The sequence below is a fragment of the Semicossyphus pulcher genome, unplaced genomic scaffold (assembly GCF_022749685.1).
Source record: "Semicossyphus pulcher isolate SPU_LCO1_2020_fin unplaced genomic scaffold, fSemPul1.0.p SCAF_19, whole genome shotgun sequence".
Classification (NCBI taxonomy): Eukaryota; Metazoa; Chordata; class Actinopteri; order Labriformes; family Labridae; genus Semicossyphus; species Semicossyphus pulcher.
Genome location: NW_027211692.1, coordinates 3484259 through 3508881, shown reverse-complemented (window position 1 = coordinate 3508881; position 24623 = coordinate 3484259). Strand labels below are relative to the sequence as shown.

The following is a 24623-nucleotide window of genomic DNA, read 5'->3' as shown; positions in this document are numbered from 1 at the left end:
TTTTTGGATGATGACACCTTGGTGATGTTAACATGTTAGTGATTGCTGCTGGACGTCTGTGTTTGATGCTGCTTTTATTGATGTAGACGAAACTGTATTAGCTCGAGGAAAACTAACAGACGTATGAAGCATCTGAAGATTCCAGAGTAAGCACATTTTTATTGCAGCGTTCTGAGGGTTAGAAGAAGTTTCCCTGTACCAACAGATGAAGTGTTGTAAGCTGTGACTTAATGGTTGTGTTGTTACAGCCGCCTTCAGAGGATTTTACTTCCCTTTGTGTGGCTGGAAATAAACGATATAAAAAGCCGCCCTGGGCCTGAACGCAGCCTCTCTCCCTCCCTCTGCATCACTTTCTCTCCAAACACCAGTGAAAGCGATTTGATGAGTGATTGCTCTCCATCAGACGCCTCAGCGATATCAGCTGCGGCCAGCTGGCCGAGGTTCAGTGACGCTCTCGCTGCTGTAAAATGTGATGACACTAATTTGTGGGATGGAATGATTATAAAGCGTTTCTCAGGAGGCCTCGAACACACGCAGCTGTCGGGGATGTTAATGAACAGTTCAGACTTTGTGACGGAGGAAGAAACAGCAACAGCTCAGCGTGCAGTGTGTGTGTGTGATCACACCATCTGCAGTTCACTCCTCAACCAGGAGACATCACAGACACACGGAGGAGCTCTGTGAGCTTCTTATTTAATACAAAGACTTCTAATTATATTTTGTTCTATGAACTGCTGAATAAAAACCTTTAATGAACCAAACCTCAAACCCTCTGTGGTTTCCAGCCTCACAGATTGTTCTGGTTTCAGTCGCCCGTTTTGGAGATATCCTCCTCCAGACTAACACAAAGGAGGAGAGCAGCTTTCATCAGAGACACTGTCTGCTGAAGAAAGTGTCTCATTCTGCGTGTGTGTGTGTGTGTGTGTGTGCAGGATTTATGCCATGGATGATGAGCCAGCGTCCTCCTGGGCAAACGTGTCCCCACCTCCCTTTACAGCTCCGCGCTCAGATCGTCCCTTTGTAGGTATTCGGTGTCTCTTTGTGTCTCTGAGGTCATTCTGTGGCTGTTCGTGGTCTTTACGTCCCCGTGTGGTTCCTGTTTGCAGACATTCTGTGTCACCCTGTGGTATTTTGTGTCCTTTTGTAGTCCACCTGGGTCTTGTTGTTGTCTGTGTTCCCAAAATAAATGTGATAATGTATAACACACGCTCTGGTTAACGGGCTCTGGGAATAATCCACACATAAGACTCACATCCAGGGCCACATTTATATGGTAAATGTTTGAGTATTGGCTTAACGTGACAAACTTTCAAGCAATCAAGGTGCACTTTTTTATACCATGACCACAGTCTGTCCTTAACCTTATCATGCACAGGTGTATTAGAAGATAGAGTTTACAAGGGGCCGGTTTAGCTCAGCGGTTAAACCATGCTTCACGTCTGCAGAGGCTACCGTCCTTGACCTCGGTCCCTTGCTGCATGTCATCCCCACTCTCTCTTCCTGTTTCCAACACTGCGTACGGTCTCTCTCTCAGTAAAGGCACGAAAGGCCAAAAAAGAAAGAAGACAGAGACGTTCTTCTCTGGTGATCTGGTTTGTCTTTGTATGTGTGTGCGTGTGTTTGTATCTGTAGATGGGTGTGGTGCCTTTTTGGACGGTGATGTCATAAGTGACTGGCAAAAACACTGATGGAGGCATCTGTGTAATCAGCAGGACTGCAACACACACACACACACACACACACACACACACACACACACACACACACACACACACACACACACACACACACCTCCTGTCCCTCCGTCTGTCCTCTACCTCTCTCCTCGTCTCCTCTCGTTCTCTCTCACAGGACAGAAGTTTCCTCAGGTTTAGGACACATTTAAGCCCCTTTCCCACTGATCAAAAACCTGCTAACACCGCTAACACCCGGCTTTTTTGCTTAGTGGGGTTACAGTCTGTGTTCAGACCCGGGTCACGTGACTCTGCATTAGACCCGGGTAATTATCGCCTCGGCTCCGATCGGCAATGATGGGAACTCCAAACCCGGGTCGACACGCTAATCTCCGCGCCCTTTCGATCGCGATGCTCCGTCCACATCCGTTTCTCAGGATGTTTTATACAAGATTTCACGGCATTAATGACGCTCCTCAGATTGTCCCATTCATCATGACTGACCTGAATACGCCAACAACACAAGCAAACAGACACACACAAACACACACATCCCATCCATCACTGCAGCAGCATCAAGTGTGTATTCACCTGTATAAGCAGAGTTAGTGAGCAGATCCAGCAGCCTGTTACTTTGATTAATGACCTGATCGGAGCCAGAGGGACCAAACACATCACTGTAGAGTACACACACACACGCACGCACACACGCACACACACACACACACACACACACACACACACACACACACACACACACACACACACACACACACACATCAGACACATATCACACATTTAGATAGAGGTGTATAGAAGTAAATAGAGGTATTTCTTCCTATTTAAAGAATCTCTCTCTCTCTCTCTCTCTCTCTCTCTCTCTCTCTCTCTCTCTCTCTGTGACTCTGCTGTCCTCCCCAAAGACGGCTGCACCCAGAGGATCATGGGATTGCTGGGAGAACGCCTCAAATCATCACCTGATGAGTAAGTGTTGCTGAGTGTGTTCACAGCCATCCTGCCTCACCCTGTTTATAATTGAAAGAGTGGATTTACTGTATAAATGTTCGTTTGACGTAGTTTCTGTCTGCACTGTGGGAAATATAAACTAATGTCAAACCTGTGTTTGAATCTGTTTCTTTCATGGATGAGCTGCAGGGTGCAGCGTGGATCTGGAAACATTTTCCTCACGAGTTTAAAACCTTAATATCTTGTTTCAAGTCTTCTGCAAACAGCAGGACGTTCATTTTGTAATATATGCTCCCATTAAGGGTCAAATAGAAGCTGAAGCAGGGTGTGTTTCAGGGCGTGGCTACCTGTGATTGACATGTCATCACTACAGGGCAATTATCACCTGGGGTAGAGATGTATCCACGTCTTCATTCAAATATGGTCACTACCTTCCTTCCATCCATCCATCCATTATCTTCCGATTATCCGGGCCCGGTCTTGGTGGCAGCAGGTTCAGCAAGGTGACCCAGACTTCCCTCTCCCCAGCAACGTTTTCCAGCTCCTCCTGGGGGATCCCGAGGAGTTCCCAGGCCAGACAGGATATATTATCCCTCCAGCGAGCTCTGGGTCTGCCCCGGGGTCTCTTCTCAGTTGGACGTGCTCATAAAACAGAAGGCGCCCAGGAGGCGTCCAACCAGATGCCTGAACCACCTCAACTGGCTCCTTTAGGTGTGAAGGAGTAGCGGCTCTACTCCGAGCTCCCTCCAGGTGTCCGAGCTCCTTACCCTCTCTCTAAGGCTGAGCTCAGACACCCTGCAGAGGAGACTCATTTCGGCCGCTTGTATCTCATTCTTTCGGTCACTAAAGCTCGTGACCACAGGTGAGGGCTGGACCGTAGATCGACTGGTTAAAGAAAGCTTCAGCTCCCTCTTTTTACCGCGACGGCCCGATAGAGCAAAGATAAATACTTTGAATAACAACATATCTACGTCTTACATCTCTTCTTGTGTGACCTGTTATTTCCCCGGAGAGAAAACACACTCAGAGGACGTCATGACTTCTCGTTTCAGAACTTGTCGCATTTCTCATCACTCATTAATTTCCCAAACTAGCTGCACACGTGAGTTCAGCTCCTGTCATGTGACTGTGAGCTGTTATTGTTTTGTTCAAGCTTCTGAGAACAAACCAATCAGGTGCACAGGACAGACGCAGCTGTATGTGTGTGTGTGTGTGTGTGTGTGTGTGTGTGTTTGTCTAGCTCTCTCTCTAGCAATCTGATCTCTGTGTGTCTCAGAGGATTTCTCAAGAAGCAGAAGACAAACAGCACTTTGCTAACAACAAGCTGCTGCTTAGCAACACTAAGTAGGTGCACACACATGTACACCCACACACACATGAATAAAGGGCACTGCATCCACACAGGGCAGGGGCTGATAGAATCAGAGAAAAGTGCTTCAGTGTTAAACTAATGAAGAGAGCATTACGCCGCGAGCCGCTGAAACACTTTGATTTGTTTCATTCATTCAAAAAGCTTTTACACACAACTTCTGCTGAGAGCAACAACAAACCAGAACCCACCACGAGTCACGGACGCCTGCACAACAGCCAGTCAGTCAGCAACGACGGATCAAACAACACGACGAGGCCGCTCATGAATGCTGAACATTTCTAAAGTCTGTGAATTATTCATACAGACGTTCAAGGGACCACAGCCAGCGAAGAAAAGCTTCTGTAAGAGCTGACTGTGGAGGACACTCTCTGTATGTGTCAATGTTGGTTTGTAGGCTGACAGGAAGTGGCACATTTCTCCAGCTGAAACAGAAAGTCTCTGAGAAAGTGACCCTTCTGCTCAGTCGGTTTATTCGCTCAGGAAACATTTTCGTAACGAGTTTATTGTCTCAATCTTTGGTTTCAAGTCTTCTTCAACACAGCACGATGTTTATTTTGTACACTTTTCTCACATTTAGAGTAAAATAGACGCTAAAGCACGGTCTGACATGCGAGCCAAACCCTCTCCATCGCCCCCTGCTGACTGGCTGCGGTATAGGTCATACAGCCCGCCTCCTCCATGTTAGCAGATGGTGTCATGAGTTATTCTAGTTCAGTCATGGTTTTGATTTGTATGATTTTGTATTTCAGTGTTCAGTTATTATTTCTTGTTTTACCTTGTCACTTTCTCATTGTTTAGTTTATTCTGTTTTCTTGTCACGATTTATTCTTGTTTAGTTAGTATTTAACTTGTTTCATTGGTTAGATCACTTCCTGTTTTACTTTGTCACCATGGCCGTGTCCAAAACCGCATACTAACGTACTGCCTACTCCATACTCAAACAGTATGTACTGCATACTGCCTACTAACCCGACTATTAGGATGCCGTTGGCATCATACTCAGAGCCGTCTTCTCCGTATCACGTGTCTTAATCGTTTACGTATGTGCGGTCTGATCTCCGGTCCATCTCTGCCATCGTAGAAGCTGAATAGCCGCAATGCATTTTGGGGCAGTTGAGTACGACCAGTGAGCTCCCGTCTCATACTCAAATATCCGGGCCGATCTCGTATACATCCGGGCATTTCTCGCATACACAAAATTGCATACTATGAGATGGGAATGCATGACATACTTAATTTTACGCCACGGTCAGTATGATTAGAATGATAGTATGCGGTTTCAGACACACCCCTTGTCTCTCGTGTTGGTCCACTTCCTGCCTTAGTGTGTTTCCCACTTGTTTGATTATGTGCCCTGCCCTGATTGTTTTCACCTGCCCCTCGATCGTCTCACCTGTGTCTGACTAGCCTCACCTCCTGCTTTATTTAGTCTCTGTGCTCCCCTGTCTCAGGGCTGTTCATTGTCTTTGTCTTTGTCTTTGTCTTTGTCTGTCTAACCTCATATCACCTGTTACTAATTTCCTCGTAGCTCCTCATTCCTCGTTACTGCTGGTTTTTCCCTTGGATTATCTGTTACCTGGATTTAGTTTGAAGTAAGTTCTGCCTTTTGGTTTTCCTTTTTTGTCTTTTTCTCGGGTTTTAGATTTTGTTTTTGCATTTTGCCTCAGTTAATTAAACTCTTTTCTGTCCTCAACCTTTATTTTCACCACAACCGTGACACATTAGTCAAACTATAAAATCAAAATACACGTCAAATAAATTTTTCTCCAACATGGTTTCTGTCATTATAGTTAGTTCTTATTATGCTGATTTATGTCCAAGTGTTCATTTCATCACAAGTTTACTTTTAATGAGTTATTTGCTGCTATAAAAAGGGGGTGGGACCTCATGATTGACAGCTCTGTTGACAAGTCAGGCTCCGGCAGCGTTCTGTTCTCGAGTGGAGACGTAACTAACACGACAGCCAGTGAACTTTCATGACCCTGAATAGAAGGGGAGATCTGCAGGTGTAAAGGTGTGAGCGGTCCCGTCTGGTGAGGCCGGTTTTATTGATAACAAGCTGCTGGTGTAGCAGGTGCAGCTGCTGTCTGTTATCTTATTCCTATAGATTGAGGGAGGTGTAGCCCTGACTCACTCGCAGACAGCTGTTAATGTTGCAGCTCCTTCACGCTGCAGACTGTGACTCTGACGGTTTAACATATGAGAATCAATAACAAGTCAGTGTGATGTTTTCAGGCTCCTCAGCCTTCCTCTGTACGTCCACACGCTCCCTCTCACTCGGTATGTGGGACGTTGGCTGATGGGACTCTGCTTCGTTGCATTAATTGTTAATAGCCTTTGGTTCCTGAGAGGAGACACAGTCACGCTGCTGTTTAAAAATGCTGCGGGCCGTATTGATTTATACAAATGAGGCAATTTGTTTGGAATTGAACACCAATCTCTGCGTGTTTTTAAGCAAATGTGCTTTTTAATTTGTTTTTGTGTTTACTGAAAGTCAGTGAAGCCAGAAGTTCTGCATTTCATTTCTAATTTTAATTAAGATCAATTTGATTCGGAGTGCAGAAACTCAGCTCGTCTTCTACTCTCTGTCTCACCCCCCGAGTCTCCGAGTCTCTCTTCTCTCTCCGTCCCTTCAAATCAGAGTTCATCAGACAAACTCTGCTCCCATCTGAAAACATCTCACCAGTGATCTTCATGAGATGAGGCCGTCTGTCTGTCAGTCTGATGTTTTCTGTCTATTTCTCTGTGCAAACATCAAATCTTTAAGGATGTAAAGGCACATGAGATGTTTGTGTTTTATCAGGAGCGTCTGGTATCAGTGTGTCGATCTCCCTGCATCATAATATCAGAGTGAGGATCGCCAGTGTCCGCTGGGACTGAACGTCACATGACCAAGCACAAATAACAAAGAGAGGCAAACAAACACACTCTGTTTCCCTCTCTCTCTCTCTCTGTCATGCACACACACACACACACACACACACACACACACACCCTCATTAGGATCAATTGAGGATCAATCAGGGAGCAAACTGGTCTCTTAACAATCACTGTCTTCATGCCTGCTGATCCTGATTCTCTGGGAGGAGACGATCAGTGTCAGACGACGGAGCAGAGACGGAGCAGAGACGGAGCAGGAAACACAAGAAGAAAGACTTGAAATGCAAAACACTAAATCTCTCCGTGCTCCAAAACTTCTGTGAGAGTTTGACGGGAGAGCGAGAGAGCGAGAGAGCGAGAAAGAGAGCAAGAGAGAGAGAGAGAGAGAGAGTGAAAGATGGAGACATGTTTCTGATACTCAGCGGATGAATCCTTCGAGATGCTGAAATTAAAGTTTGACTCATTTCAACAACACGATTTTAAAATGTCTGTTAATTATCTTTTTATCTTAAAGGGACAGTACATCATTATTTTTTAACAAATACGTTTTTCCCGACACTTCTTTTATCTGAAAAACAGCCAGAGGAGATGTGAGGGTGAATTTATCATGAGCATGTTTTCTGGAGTGTCCATCATGATCTCTGCAACAGATTCTCATCACATGAAGCTGCATCCTCACTCACTGCTCCTTATTACACCTCTCTCTGTGTCTCCTCACTCACCACATCACCGCTCCAAAGTCACAGCGATACTCAGGCAGCTTTAAGCATCCCCTTATAACACGAGGAACAGAAGCTGCTGCTGTCTCTGCACAATGAGAGCATATAATAGGAGCACAGGTTGAATGACTGTGATGTAAAAGCAGACGAGAGATCGGAGCATAAATTGAGGTTAAGTAGTGCGTGAAAGGAAAATGTCACGGAGAAGGAGGCCGAGGAGGGAGCAGGCAGAAACCTGAGGCTCGTGTTGCGTGTTGGCTCGATATTCAGACTGTTTTTAACGTGTCCAGCTCTGACCACAGTTTCAGTCCTCAGGCTGATGAAAAATAGCTCCTATGTCAGAGTGCTGCAGCTGTGCGTGCAGGTCTGTTGTTGGTACTCTGTAGGTGCAGCCGAGCTTCGTGCGTGTGTGGAGCCACACTGCAGCTGGAACCTGAAGGGCATAAAGCCTCCACCGCTCCGCTCTCTCTCCACAACATTTATTACCTCTGCTTTGAGCTGTCAGCTTTACTTTCTGCAGGATAAATGACTCTGCGGCTTTATACCCAGGAACAACCTCAAATCTCCAAGTTTCCTTTGGAATCGACTCTCAGACATTTATCAGACGTTCCTCTGAAGCACATCCACCGGCCACTTTGTGAGACCAAAATCAGGCCACCGTGTACAGTGCATTACTCTCCTGCTGTGAATGGTCCTTTAGCAGCTTCGGACTCTAACAAAGGAGATAAACCCTGTGAAACAGCCCAGACGTCAAAAACATGATGCATCTTATTTTCACAACGAGGCCACGTCTGACTGGTGGGTTTGATTAGTCCATTATATTTAATGGAATTTGGAAAACAAGATGACAGGATCTCCATGATGTCGTCTGCTCAGCTTCTGTCTCTGCATCACGAGGGATCAGCAGAGCTCACATTTAATATCATAACCGGCTTTGAGTGTCTGCCAGTGTTTCAGTAATTATGAGCCATTAAACTTTTTCACTAAAGGACTTGATTAAATGAGGGGACACTGATACACCGATTAGCTCGACTCTGATGCTACAAATGTGTTATCTCTCATCACAGATGATCAGAGAACTCGCTGCCTCTCTTTTTAGAGGTGCAGGCCGTCGTGTTCAAACACTAAAGACACAGATATCAACTGTTAACAAATAACTTTAACTCTTTGAACAACTTGATGGAGTTGTCTCACCTGGAGTCTCTGCCAACGATTGTTTATCAGGCATTGTTCATGTGTCATTTCAGAAGTCTGAACCTCCCAATCAAACCTCAATTCACAACATATCCGCTGCTTCAGCTTGTAAACATCAGACTCAATGATGGCATACACTTGTTCGGAGCAGAGTCATAACAACTTCATCCTGACGTGTTCGAGACAAACAAACAAACGCACCAGGACAGAGACGGTGAAACCCTCACACTGCTTCACGTCTTCTCTCGACGCCGTCGGTGCACAACATTTAACATTCAGGCTTTAAATCAGAGTGAAGCTTTTCAGAACAACACAACAGCTTCCAGCCGCCCGTCTCCTCGTCTCTGTCTGCTGCGGGTTAAACCTAATGAGGCTTTCTGCACCGCGCTCACACTGTTTGGAGTCTCTACACCTGTGCAGGCCCACACAGGAGCAGAGCCACATGAATTATTTACCAGAAAGTTCTGCTGGATAAACACAACATTTAATTTGCAGCAACAGAAGGCGCAGACAGGAGGTGATAATGATGCTAACTGAATTCAAACGTGCTGCTCGGTCTCTGACAGAAAGAGGAAAACTGCTGCACTGATGGAAGATGGAGGAAAGAGTTTATAGTCAACAAGGGGTTTTATTTTCACCTTGTTTTTACAGCTTCTCATAAAGAAACTAAAGCAGCTCAGACGTTGCTGAACTTTGATGTTTATTTGAGGCTTGTTTTCTTCCCTGCACACATCTCTCACATCAGATCTGACGCAGCAGCGCTCAGGTGGAAGAGATCCTCCTCACTCTCTCTCAACCTGCTTTCTAGCATTCTGATACACCTGCTTTGTGTTGCAGCATTGAGAAGACGTTTTAGTTTCCTTTCCTTTCCTGTCCCCTCGTTTCCTCTCCCCTCCCCTTACAGCACAGACGGTAATCTAACAGGACAAATTCATCCGTCTTACCTCTTACTGTCCCACCATCCATCTCACTGTAAGCTGTGTGTGTGTGTGTGTGTTCCTTCACACTGTGTGATCCCTGAGCTCCTGGTCTTTTCCATTTGTCACCTTAACACTCTGAACACCGTGAAGTACAGATCATTTCACAAAGAAAGAGGAAAGTAGTCGAAAAATGTCTCCAAATATCTCGGTGGCGGCGGCACAGGGACGCTGCTCTCTCACATCCATCATCTGTGTGTCCTGGAGCAGCAGCTGACGCAGTCGTGAGGAATAAAATGACTTCTCTGAAGAGGAACTGAAGCAGGACGAGGACGGTTCCTTTCTTTGTGTTTCAGACTTTTGTTGAATTTTAAAGACACATGCAGACCGACAACAGCAGAAGGCACCAACCAATCCAGAAGTCAGGTTTGCACAGCAAGATTTGAGCCCTGATTTCACACACGATGACAACTTCTGGAGATCACAGACAAAAGCCCCAGAGGCAAAATGATGCTTATTTCTGTGAGGAAAGATTACTGTTTTCAAAGATACAATCTGAGATGTATGATGGGTTAAATATCTGGACCTGTCTTTGACTTTGAAACCTAAAGTGTGACATTTGTTTTGACCAGCAATGACAGCATCACCAAACCTAAAGCCATGAGAGCAAAGACACAGATCGAGGGAGATACCGGGGGAGTCGTCATAAAACCTGAAACAGAGCATCAGAATCTTTTCTTTTGCTTGTGTTTGCTGCATTCACAGCACAGATCGCTCCCTGCATCCTTTTGTCGCTTCACCTTTAACCTTTGTCTCACGTCTTTTCCAGCATTATTCTCAAGTGTCTCTACAAACTTTGGAGACCAGAATCATGTCAGGAGGTCAAACTTTCATTTTTCTGGGAAACCACCCAAAGGATGAGATCACAGTTTTACCAGCATATCTAGACACAAACTGACACGAGTAACACTTAAAGTTATATTCTCGCAGATCTCAGTTTCGTTCTCTGTGGCGATAAACAGTAATTACAGGAGCACACTTCCCAGATATCCAGACAGTGTTGCATGTGTGACGTCCACGGTCGGCTCCGGTTGTAACTCTTGATTTTCCTGGCTGACGGTCGCTTTCCTTTTCAGACTGTTTGCTTCATCTGAGCGTCGAGTTTGTTTCTTCTTCTTTGGATTTTCACTTCTTGTTGAAGTTGTATCTGTAGTCATCCATCTTTTCTTTGTTTGTTCAGCCATAGTAGATTACTGTTTACTCGCAACACTTGCAGAGAGCAGAAAAGCAGCCGCTTAGCTCCGCCTACCCTCTCTGGCAGACCAACCACTGCTGGCTGATGGAAAACGCGTCACTAACTGGGCGCCGCTTGTGATTTATTTCTGTGAGAGTCCCCACAGACACACAGTCTGTAATAATACTATATACTGCAAATGCAAAGGCTTTTATCAGCGGGCTCAGTCACCATTGTGTTACCTCATTCAGAGATAGATAGAGAAACTGTTAACAGACATTTATTTAAATGAAAGTCTTTGAGATTATTACTTTACCTAATGTGATAAAGTGGCTGTATCTAAAAACATAAAGTCACCAGTGTTGAGAGACGAGAGCGCAGAGCGTCTCTTCCTTCAATATTTCACTTTTAAATGAAGCTAATGTGTCCTTTTCATGAGCTCTCTATTACTGCAAACACACCTCAGAGACTCATCAGCCTCATCTATTACACACACACACACACACACACACACACACACACTCTCTCCACACTCGGTTAGTTCATTCATAGGTGCCCGGCTTTGACTAACTGCATCCATACAAACATCTATCACTGTCACATCTGCGATTTAGCAGAACTACACACTCACACACAAACACACAGACACAGACACACACACACACACAAATCACTGTGATGAAGCTGCCCGGTACAGGACTATCTACACAGCAGGCTGATAAACACGGCTCCACATACATCCTGTGAAAGTGCAGCTCTGACAGGAGCGAAGAGGACGAGGCAGAGTTGACAAAACGGAGGGATGGGTTTAAGAGATAAAGAACGAAAGAGAGGAGAGGAGAGAGAGAGGAAGAAAAGATGGAGGGATGAGGGAGGAAATGGGAGGAGGAGAAGAAGGAGAGGAGAGCGTGAGAGACATTGAGGAGCAGGCGGAGGTGTAGAGAGGAAGATGGAGCAAAAATGGAGATAATAGCTGAGCCGCAGGATGTATGAGGCATGTGTGTGTGTGTGTGTGTGTGTGTGTGTGTGTGTGTGTGTGTGTGTGTGCGTGTCATGGTGGTGGTCCAGAGCTGACAGTAATTGAGTCCTGTTACAGTTTTCTTCCAACAAGCTGACACGAGTCCAGAGCTCCATCAGCCAGCTCAGAGGTGGGAGGGGGAACACACACACACACACATACACACACACGCACGCACGCACACACACACACACACACACACACACAGACACACATGGACACACACGGACACACACGCACGCACACACTGAAAATGAACATTAATTACCACACATGCAGACAGGCAATTATGCGTTAAAAAAACACGCACACACATTAGAGGAAAAAATACAGAAACACACAGAACATGCTCCAGGATTATCTTCACACACACACACACACACACACACACACACACACACACACACACACAGTAATGAACCCCCACAGTGCCCATTCATCACCACTTGGCTTTGTTGCCGTGGGATAAAACTAATGAGCCATTACTGTTGCTGTTACCCAGAATGCATTGCTTTAGCCCTTTAGGCCCTCCACCTCTCGGTCACTGGCTGCACGCACGTGTGACTCTGCATGTGTGTGTGTGTGTGTGTGTGTGTGTGTGTGTGTGTGTACCTCACATTTTATATTATATATCTCAATATACTTATGTACATATTGACTGGGTGTGTGTGTGTGTGTGTGTGTGTGTGTGTGTGTGCACGCTCAGTGTTTATTAATCAGGATATGTCACAGCGCCCCGTTCTTTAGAACATTGATTAACTGTATAATAAAGTGATTGAGCTCTGTGTCAGTGTGTCTTGTGCAGTGTTGTGTGTAGTTCCTCTCTTACACACTGTAATAAACACTGAGAGGTTCCATCTGCAGCAGGATGAACAATAATCTTTATGCACACGAGACAGTCACCAACATATGTTTGTGTTAAACAAACACGCTGTAAGTTCAGACCGCTGAACGTCTCATAATAAAAGACCGCTCATCTCTGAAATGTGCATCCGTTTGCCTCCTGCAGGTTCAGCTAACAGTCGCACTAATGATTTCATCTGCAGAAACAGCTGCAGGAACTGATTGTTGTTACACACAAGTCAACATGTTCAAGTATGAACACCAAAGCAGAACAGCTCCTTCTCTACACTTTACATCCTGCAGGCAGGGTGTGTTTCCAACCTGAACCAATCAGAGCCTTTCTGATGAGCTAGCAGCTGTATTAGAGTCAGAGAGACATCTTACACACACGGTGCCTTTAAGTGCAGGTTTGTCCTGTACTTAAATGACTCACTAACAAAGCTGCAGTTGAAGCCAAGTAAAACCAAGTATATGCATCTATTTTCTATGCCGCCGAATCTGTTCAGGGTAGCCGGAGCCTATCCCAGCTGTCATTGGGCGAGAGGCGGGGTTACACCTGGCCTGATCAGTCAATCACGCATGCACAGGGAGAACATGCAAACTCCACACAGAAAGGCCCGCTACATCCAAACCTGAACCTTCTGGCTGTTATGCAACAGTGCTAACCACTGCACCACCGTGCTGCCACAGCTAGTAGTTGTTTGCTGCTTTAATAATATCATGTGATCATGTGCGTCATGTAAAAGTCGGAAAAAATCGACACCGTAAAAAGCGACTGGCATCATCAAGCAGATTTAAAACACGCAAAGCAAAGATTTATAAGTGAACAGACTCTATGAGCTGCTGCAGACACGTCGACACCCCCAAACGTCCTGTACATTTTAAAGCACTACCAGCTGTGTAGGGACTTTTGGGGGATTAAAATATGTCACAATAACTTCATCTAGACCTGAATGTTCCTGGGAGAAGTTCCTGCAGTGTCAGAGCGGCTAATGTGAACGCCACGCCAGCACAGGCTCAGACAGGCTGTAGATCTGATTCAGAACAGTGTGTGTTCAGCATCACACCATCGACAGCTCTGGGACCTCCTCCTCCCTGTCTGCTCTCCATGTCACTGTCTGGCCCCATTACAGCGACTCCCCTGAGAAATACCACCAGAAACACATGAAGAAGACGAAGCAGGAAGGAGAGCCGACTCACCACTAGTCTCAGGTGCTCTTTTCTCAAATGTTGATCCACATAGAGCTCCTACTCAGCGGCAGGCTGTGGAGAGAGAGAGAGAGAGAGAGAGAGAGAGAGAGAGAGAGAGAGAGAGAGATTAACAGATGCATGTCACAGGTAAGAGAGGCAGCAACGTGGAAAATTGTCTTCAAAACTCTGCAAACTCCCTCAGGCACTCATGAGAAACAAAAACAAAACACATCAAACATCTAACAAGAATATGGAGACAAGCGAAGCCCCCACATGAGCTCAAGGTCAGAGGCGGGGGGGGTGACACAGAGAGGAAGAGAGAGAGGAAAGGTGAGAAAGAAAGAAAGAGTGTGTGACCGAAGAAAAAGAGGGATGTGGGTCTGTGATCAGGTCTCATCTGTGTAGATGTCAGCTTATTATACGAACATAGATGTGTGTGTGTGTGTGTGTGTGTGTGTTTTAATGAGACGGTGTGAGAGAAAAGGGAGAAAGGGAACGATGAGGAGAGGCAGAGAGAGAGAGAGAGACGGCTGTATCAGGTTGATTAGATTAAATATTGAGTATTGGGAGTCTGACTCATCCGCTGCAGATTGTGGGGAGATTCCTCTCCGACCGCAGACTCATAAAAACGTTTATAATGTGATGAAAGTCTGTTTTAAAGAGCCGATAAACCTGCAGGAACCAGAGTAGCGTTTTAGCGCCTGCGCTGCTGCACAAACAGCTTCACTTCTTCTTTTACAGGACTCCTTCTGCAGACTGAAATTGGAGTTTTTGTTTCATGTGGATGTGCGATCAGTGTTCAAGATGATCAATTGAAGCAATAAATTCCTCCTTGTTTGTGCTATACTGCACACAGCGCCGTGCCAGCAGTGCCTACATGTACCAGGATGCATTGTGCATAGCAGTGCAGACTCAGGCTGCCTTTTAACAGCCTGAACACAAGCTCCAGTAAATTCTGCTGTCAGCCCAAACGCTTTCAAATGTGCCCTCATCCATAAAAGCTTCTGCTCTCGCACTTTGGGAGGACATTACGCCGTGGTGGAGAATCCCAGCGAGTGTGTAATACAAGCCGAGGCGGACCCTGAAACAGCCGGTACTTCTTCAAGGACGGAGACGACATCAAATGAAGGCGCTGCTGCTAGAAGGAGAAAGGATTTAGCAGGATGCTGCGTTCAGAGACACAGAGAGCGTCTGAGAAAGCTGCAGGCGTTCTGCGCACTGAATGTCTAACAGGGAGAGAAAAAGATCACCTGAACTTCTGATCGATTATCCTTTAAGATATTAAATAATGCAGATTAAAGAAAAAACGAATCTATTAATAATGATTTGAATCACCTTCAGTGCACTCTCTCTGGTTTATTACCTGTGCTCAGAAATATAATTTTTTTGTGATGCATGATTTAAGAGTTGTTTGTCTCCCGCCGTAGCCGATGGTGCATTCAGGTGCTCGTCTAATCATAAAGTAAAACATTTGACAGCACTTTTATCGCCAGGACTTTGCTCTCAAAGTGCCAAAAAGACTTTAATAAAGCAATAAGGGAGGTCAGGTGCACAGCCAGTGTTTGAACAGCCTCATCTTTACTGACACAAACATCAGGGACACGTTTCAGGATGCATTATTTCAGCAGAAGAACGAAAGGTTAGCAACAACACGTCTCTGCTGCTAACAAGAAGTCTTTCATTATTTACATCCTGCAGCTCCTTTGTCACCTGAATGCAAACGCCTTGTTAATATAATGTGCTCATATTTCTTAGCACACACGCCCCATTAAACACCCGAATGAATCATGAGACGCTGAACACAACAGCTCCGTCCAGAACGTTCACAGGCTGCATCCTGTTTCCTGAGCCTCCAGCCTTCTTCTGGGACAAACTAAGTCCTCCATCCTCCTTCAGAGGGTCTTGACCTCCATTAACAGTCGATGGAGCCTCTTCTTCATTCTGTCAATAGCCCTTTATCTGCAGAGAGGGACGGCTGCTCGGAGATAGAGGGACAGATGACCTCCTGCTCTGCAAGGTGAACTCATCTGATACGATTCAGCGGACCGAGGGGACGGCACACGTCGTAAACACACACAAATGAGTTTCTTATTGATGTATCGAATGTTTAAGGAAACGTTCAGACAAGTGTTGTCTGATTCCTGAGCGATGGAGAGAGACAGGAGTGATGGAGGACAAGGTAAGAAAAGAGAAGTGTGAATTCAGTAAACTGTCTGCTTGTCAAAACTCTTCCTTAACCTTGAATCATATTCAATGAATTATAGATGAGACCTGGAGGTGTACACTTCTTTAGTAGTGAGGGAGAGGAGTCCTTTTTCTTCACACAGATGTTAGACGAGTAAGATTTGTTCCTTTAGTTTAGTTTGGCCCAATACAAACTTTATCTTTCAGTCTGTAATCCCTGAATTAGTCTGTAATCGCTCAGATCGTTTTACATTTCCAAGAGAGGCCGGTGAAATGTCTCCTGATGCTCCAAACAACCACAGAAAGCTGTCGGCTGCTGCGCTAGGAAGCTAACCCTAACACATCCTAACCCTACACAAACTACTGCCCAGTTTGCAAAAGGTAAGAGTCCACCGACAGACTGTATCTAACGCTATCGCCCCCTGCTGACTGGCTGCAGTATAGGTCATAAGCCCCGCCTCCTCCATGTTAACAGATGACACATGTCAAACATGGTTTCTGTCATTATAGTTAGTTCTTATCATGCTGATTTATGTCCAAGTGTTCATTTTTCTGAGAGGTTTACTTTTAATTAGTTATTTGATGCAGTAAAAAGGGGGTGTGGCCTCATGATTGGCAGCTCTGTTGACAAATGGGGCTCCTGCAGCATTCTGTTCCTGAGTAGCAGAGTAGAGGAGGAACGGCAGGAGGAGACGTAACTAACACTAACACTACAGTCATTGAAATTTCCATAAGCGTGAATATCTGCTTCAGACCGACACAAGAAGCTGTTCTGCTGCAGACTGAGCCCACCTGAGGGCTCCAACACGTCAAGGCCACAAGGTAAAGGTGTGTTTAGTGTAGAGGAAGGGGCGGGACGTCGATACTGCAGCTCCACCAGCCAATCTCGACTGCACGGACTCAGCAGCAGCTTCATCCTTGTAGGAGTGAAGGTGGAGATGCATCGTCCATCTTTACATACAGTCATTAGTTCCAAATCAGCGGCAGCCATCTTGGTTGCTTAAAAGGGGTGACTCAAGCACACTTAATCCCGCCCTATGTTCGATAAATGGTTGTGATTGGTTGGTCCGACTCTGACCTGACAAGACGCATCTTACAGAGCAAGTCAATCATGAGGTTGCAGATCCCTCGACTCACTCAGCTGTAAAAGGTGAGTTAGTTTGTGTTTGAAGCTTCACAAACACTCCTGTTTATAAAACGGTTGCCGTCACACAGTGGATAAAGTTCTCCTTCACAGATCTCAGGTGTGTAAATGTGCAGTTGAAGATCTGGGACCTCATCTGTGTCTCTCTAATAAACATCACTTTTATTTCTCCCTCTCCTCCTCGTCCTCGGCTCAGGCCGCGGCTGACGTAAAGGTCTCGGCTAAAGGTTGGCGTCAGCGTGTTCGTTAACGAAGCTTTCAACAAGAGTGGAGACGCTAAAGTTCAACACCAAATAATGTCCTCCTCTGAGTGCTCTGTCTAATCGCGGTGCTCTTTTACTCTGCACAGCTGCTTCCTGTCCCTCCTCGCCTACATGTACAGCACCGTTAAGCATCACATCCCTGGTGATGTTTTTATCTGCTTCTTTACCTCCCTCTGACACGTCTCACACGTCTCACTGTGTTTCTAAAGGTCAGCCAATAAACATACTGAACATAACATCCACTAAACAGACTGTTCAGGTTTTTTTCACAGGCACAAAGTGTTTTCTTCAAGGACGAAAATATCACTGCACTTCTAGTCCGTCTGAGTGATGGTCACAGCGACGGCACGGCCCTGTCTCGGTTCGTCACTGCAGAAAATGACTTTAGATGTCGATATCGCGGGGTTGTGGATCCTGACGTGAACAGAGTCAGGAGGTTTATTTGTGTGTGATTGAAGAGAGCAGCGTGCAGAGGGAAGCAATCTGCAGGAGAAATGATTTCATCTGCACAGAGTCCACACTCTTCTCTGTGACCCGTCTGCAGAATAAATCACTTCATGTTATCGTCTCACACTTTCCCTGAACGACTCGTCTCAAACACGACTCTGTTTACTCCTAACCAGACAAACATTTAATCACAAACTGTGCTCCTCCTGTAACGAGCTGAATCATCACAGCCAGCTTCTGTTTCTGTTCAAATATTAACGACTCGACTGAAGAACGTAAACACACTTTACATTAAAAATACACCGTGCAGGTATCAGCTGCCATGTAGCCAGCGAGGCTCGTCTTTCCTTTGTGTAATATTAATGACAGCAATATGAACACACACACAGACAGCTTAGCAGCACTGAGGTGAGCTTCTGGTGAAGAAAGGTGAGAATTATTCCTCTGTTCTTTAGTCTTCCTGCTCACCTGCACAACGTGAGGAAAATCTGCGATATGCGATTGTAGGAGCCAATTCCTTAGTTTGTATTTCATCTCATTCCTTACTTATATTGCCAGTTTTATATTAAGTGTGTTGTGTGTGTGTTTATTAATGATTTTTTAGTATGTGTAACCCAGCAGGTCAGAAAAGGAGCGGTGCTGCAGCCTCGTGGTGTGGCTGACTGAAAGCCAACAGTCTTTAAACCTCGAGCTGAGCAGCTTGCACGACCCCCGCTCGCATTATTATTTACTTTATATTCTTGTTTTCTTCATGTAACCCACTTTAAAATAAACAAGGATCTTTTCATTTGAATCATATCTGGACATTCCCCTTTTTTCAAGTGACGCTTGTGTTGAATAGAATCAGTGAGCCCCAGAGCGACCTACATCACTGGCACAAACAAGACATCGTGGCCACGACAGCAATAACATGCAGGTATTAGCTCTGCAGCTGCACACAGAAGACCTGTGTTTGAAAGGTCATCACTCTTTTATTCTAAATAATTAAAATCAAAAGGAAACGTCTTCATCACCCACATTCACTCTGCCGTCCTTCCTCAGCCATCGTGCTAGTTCACCTCGCAGCTGCCACTAAATTGGCACCAACTAACCGAGCCTCTGATGAGGACGCAGCTAGCTGACAGCTAGCCTGCTGCACGAGTTCATATCGTGATGAAAACAAAAATATGTTTGTGTTACGTACTCTTTTCTGCCCAATAAATATGACGATAGTGTTTGTCACCACTATCTACATGAAAAAGTTCTGAAAATCAAGAAGTAGCTGTAAGACGTTCACCAAACTGACTTCATCTCCTGTTTCATAATTCTGAGTTCTTCCTGTCTCGAGTTGAACAGCCGCAGTGTTCGTAGCTCAGAGCGATAAGTATAAGTACAATGAGAAAATCAATGAAATGAAATCCAGCGGGTTAGAAAGTATTACTCTCTGGTCGATGCTATCAGCTCTCCTGCAGCCCGCTACATAAAAGGTCTCATCTACTAATTAGAAAATGTTGCAGCCTCTGCAGAACGTTCCAGCAGCTCGGCCTCGGGTCGCTTTTTATCACCGCTCTGTTATTAACGCAGCTGTTCATCTGCAGCGCTCACATCGGCGGCATTTCAGGAGGTGGATACAGAGCAGCCTGCCAATCCAGCCTGCCAATCACAGCTGATGCAGTAATTCACAGATCACACATCATCGCCCCGATTCTCATCCCATGCAAAGTCTCACTCTCTTCATGCAACGTCGCCTGACCTCAACAGCTCATCAAGTCAACAAGCTAACGGACAGCATCATGAAATGACACTACAGGGGAGGATTAGAGTGTTTTGGAGCTTAGGGTCTCCTGACCAAGCTGCACTTTTTGAAAAGGTTGGTTTACTAGCAGCAGTCTTTCTGAAGCCCTTCTTTCAAAAGCAAATATGTCAAAGTCTGAACCACCCTGAACCACCCTGAACCACCCTGAACCATCCTGAACCATCCTGAACCACCCAGAACCATCCTGAACCATCCTGAACCACCCTGAACCATCCTGAACCATCCTGAACCACCCTGAACCATCCTGAACCACCCAGAACCACCCAGAACCACCCAGAACCATCCTGAACCACCCTGAACCACCCTGATCAACCCTGAACCATCCTGAACAACCCTGAACCATCCTGAACCATCCTGAACAACCCTGAACCATCCTGAACCGAGACACTTTAAATCCAGTTTTGTTTTGTAAAGTTCTGCACAAAGCCAAAGAATGTCATGATGATGACGTGTTAAGAAGCATTTTAAGAAGACGCAACAGAAGTGTCTTTAACTGAGAGGATGGAGAAGCAACACAAAGGATGCTGTTCATCCTGACAGTCAGTGTGTCCTGTGGAAACGTGACTGAGTCTTTGAAGCTCTCACATCGTCCTCGTCCCTCGTCTGAACCGGTGCTTCCATTTAAATGCAAATACTGGCTGCACAGATATAGATGGATATATAATTGCATCATGTCATATATATCAAAGTGCAATGGGATGGCTTCATGTTGAGGGGCTTTAGATAGACAGGAAGGAGAATAGATAGCTCTATCCAGGACATGCATATATATACGGTCATAATGCAAAGAGAGGAGCGTGAAGGGGCACTTTGAAAACACTGGAACGCTCCTAATTCAATTTACATGAAAAACCTCGAGTTGCAGGGAGAGCGGGCGAGTTGCAGGGAGGGCGGGCGAGCCGCAGGGAGGGCGGGTCAGCTGTGCAGAGGATAAAGGCCGCTATAGTAGTTTTCGTATTGAACACAGAGGAGACGAGGCTTTCCCGACGTCTCCATTGGCTGAATCTCTGCATGAGTGTGTTCATGCTGCATCAGTCACAGTGACCCTGCACTGACCCATGGGTGCTAAGTGTCAACAGCTCTGACTTTGGATGACATGAAGTGAGTTCAAGGAGGCAAAGAGACAACTTCAAATCAAATGCACTCTCAGAACGAGACCTTCAGTCGGCAGTGAAGCAAAACACATCAGTCAGAGGACATAAAACAAAACCAGGCTGTCTGTCAGCGTTCATGAAGACAGGAAGGTCACAGGCGTTTAAAAGTCTCACCTTCAGAGAGACAAACACAACAGCTGAGTGAGCGTTTCTCCTTCACGGCTCAAATATTCAAAGACAATCTGGAGAATCAATCCGGCCGCTCCCTGCTCACTTCAGCTCTTCTAAGATTTCTAAATGAAGCAGCGCAGACGGACATGCATTAAACAACAGACCCTGTTTGTCACAGATTCTGTGCGTGTTCTGTGTGCAACAGAAGAGAAATGTGTCAGTAAAATATTCTTAGAGTCCAGTGCCATGAAGCAGTGAGCTGTGTCCCACTTCAGGGGCTGCATGCTTCGAAGGACGTACTTCAAAGCTGAACGTCATAGTGGTACGTTAAAGGCCGTCACATTTCGAAGACTCCTTCAGATGTGAACGTCCTCCTTTTCCCGGGTGACCAAGGATCCATCGGGTGCATCCTCAGGGGCCCAACGTATCCCGAAATTCATTGCGTGCCATTTCAAACAAGATGTCGGACTCTTAAACGGCCGAGGAATAAACTTTAAATGGTTTTTAACTCAGTGGAATAGCTGCGATATGAATGTTAAAAAACAAAAGGGTCCTTAAAACTCATCGTGTTTAAATAAAAGGTTAAGTTACTAGACGTTAGTTATGATAGCCAGCTAGCTACCTGTTGCTAGGCGACAGGAGTGGTGTTTGGTGATGGATGTAAGGGCAGGAAATCCTCCGTCGACCAGACCTTCTCATTCCAGTTCGGCCCTAGCGTCTGCCTTTGTAGCCCGCGTCCTTTAAAGGCAAACAGATTGACAGCACCCATCACCCATTCACTGTTGGATGAACTCATGTGTTCTGTTTATTTCTGTCTTTGTGTGGGCCTCGTGTAAAGCTCCCTGAAAATACCTCAAAGGTCTGACGTTTGTCTGGAGTTTGAAAGAAGCTAAAACTTCACACTAATGATAAATGATGAAGGCAGAGGACTTCCTGTCTTTGTTTGATTCCACCAGAAAGAATACATAATTCAGATTGCTTTTACTTCCTACACGGCTCTGATTTAAGAACCTTTCAAGTCCACAATGAATTTAACAAATTACTTTACAACTGTTTCCTTATTTCCCCATCGGCATCCTTCACTGCGCGCACACTACAATAATGTTTCATCTTCATTCATTCTAAAAGCTCTAATTAACTCAACTGTTTCCCTGTTGGTCACAAAGATGAGTCAGTATGAAACGTGTTAAGAAAAGAGTTGATGCTCGATAGATTTGGGAGGACAGATAAAACCAACTGTTCTGCTGTAACCTCGGCGGTTTGATGGATGCTTTCCTGAAGAACTGAGCTTTCTTCCCTTTTCTCACCCTCACATTTACAACATGCGGTGTTTGTAATGTCTTACACTCAGTCTGACTCAGTGTTTAGAGCGACAGCATAAACTGCTCTCATGTTACTCATTCTTGGATCAGCTCCAGTCTGACGACGACACAGCCTCTGGGGACAGCGGTGAACACACCGGGCGTGTAGGCGGCGACTTCCAGTCAAGACTTCCTTTTCCCCGTGCTGCTTCGTTTACAGAAAAAGAACCCGTTTTTCTTGTGATCGACTTTAATTAACGGCTCTGAAGTTTGCTGAAATAACAACATCATGATGCAGATTAGTAACAAGAAGCTTTTAGGTCTGTCCTCAAGAGGAGAAGAAAACTACTTTAAAATGCTCGTTTGTTGAACAGAGGTCGGATCCATCATTTCTGATGCATTTGAGGAAGTCGGGAAATCTGAGCACTGAAAGACGTTTGTGACGTCAGCGTCAGGGAATTTATCTGAAGTTGAATTTTAGACCTGTAACAGATTGTTAGCTGTTAGCGTGCAGATGTTTGTTTATGGAGATTAAGATGACGCTGATGGAGTCGGGATGTCATTACAGCGGATTACATTCCGCCCGCTTCTGCTCTCCACACCGGCTTTTTTTCCTGTATATGCCGCAGCCTGCTGATACATGATTGGTCAATACTTGGACTACAAGCGTACTACAAACGGAAACACTTGCCGTCCCTGAAATCCACGTGCCTTCCTGCAGATGAGCGATAGAGACAGTGGACAGTGTCAGGAATAGGGGACATGCGGACTCTAGCCTCTTTACATGGCTGCTGATTTAACCGCTGAGCTAAACCGGCTATGTAGAATGCTTTGACCATTCAGCAGGAGGAGAACTGATTACACTCTTCATTTGAATCCACGGTGCTCATCCCTCCTGCACATCGTCACGCACCCAGGGGCCTGAAACCTGCTTCTCTTCTCAAATGTGACAAACTGTGAGGAGTGTGACTCTCATGCACAACATCAGAAAGTGTGTGTGTGTGTGTGTGTGTGTGTGTGTGTGTGTGTGTGTGTGTATGTTTTTTTTATTACTTGATGATGAAACTAGATACAATAAAAAGCACTCAGAGCATCTCTCATCCAGGAAATCCTTATTTGGTCATGACTGAGAGGACTGAGGAGCCAGAGGCAAACACACGGCTTGGATGGATTCACTCAGAGCGAGATGTTTAAACCACATCAGGGCCTCTCGTACTCTACGCGATAAACAAACAGGAACGTCTTCACTCAGGAGGATAACCGCTCTTTCTCTCTCTCTCTCTCTCTCTCTCTCTCTCTCTCTCTCTGTCTCTCTCTCTTTAGTCTCAATCAGCCTCTTTCATTCTCTCCTCTCCTAATTGTGAGCTGTTTATGGATCCATGGGACGTTTCTCCTGCTCATTTAAGCTGCTCAGTAACCCCCTGTCCCTCTCTCTGTTTCATAATGACACTGTATTGGTCCTTTGTGCTCCTGTCCTCTTTTTGCCTCTCTCTGTGCGGTGATCATTCCAACGTTTATTCAGCCTCTTGTCCGTCCTCATTTATTCTCCTGTCAGTCTGTTCCCCGTCACCTCCTCCACCCTTCAGTTTGCCCTCTCTCTGCTCTCCACAGAAACATGCAGGCTGGTTGTTCCTGAAGAGGAGGCTGTTCATCGCTGTTCACTTCACTGACAATCAGAAATGTCCCTTTCACCTCTAATTGCTCAGCTGATCAACACAAAGCTAATTCACAACGATTTTAATGATTGATAAACCGCTCCAGGATAACAGGAAAACTTATTTTGTATTCTTAAACTACTGAACTAATCAAAGCATTGAACTAAACTTTTAAACTCTACCTCATTAATCTAAACTGACAGTTGTGCCTGGAGGAGTTCTATCGACCTCGCTCCAAACTATCCGTCTTCCTCTGCTTCAGATGTAAACACAGACCGAAGGAGGGAGTCTGAAAAACAGCCTCAAGAAATGTATAAGTCTATTTGTGAGTTTGGAAGATGACTAAGTCGAACCAGCAGGCAGCTCAGATCAAAACAAAACAGCTTGACGGCTGCACCTCCGCTATAAGGCACCAAACTCCACTGAAGAAAACACTGATTTCACCTCACAGCTCAGGCAAAAAAAAAGTCTATCCATCCATCATCTGTACCGCTTATCTTGTTCAGGGTCAGGGGGGGGGAGGAGCCTATCCCAGCTGTCATTGCATCACAAATGTGGAACG

The 24623-nt window shown here is 45.5% G+C and overlaps 1 protein-coding gene across 3 annotated transcripts in view; it reads right to left on the bottom strand.

The window, feature by feature from the left end:
* slc8a2b (solute carrier family 8 member 2b) overlaps positions 1–24623 on the bottom strand; it is a 145684-nt gene that overhangs the window by 48071 nt on the left and 72990 nt on the right. For 2 of the 3 annotated variants that reach the window (XM_069668074.1, XM_069668075.1), the window contains exon 3: positions 14017–14079. The exons of the other annotated variant lie outside the window; for it this stretch is intronic. The gene's annotated coding sequence lies outside the window, so the exon portion shown is untranslated. The remainder of the gene's footprint in view (positions 1–14016; positions 14080–24623) is intronic. 3 annotated transcript variants of the gene reach the window in all.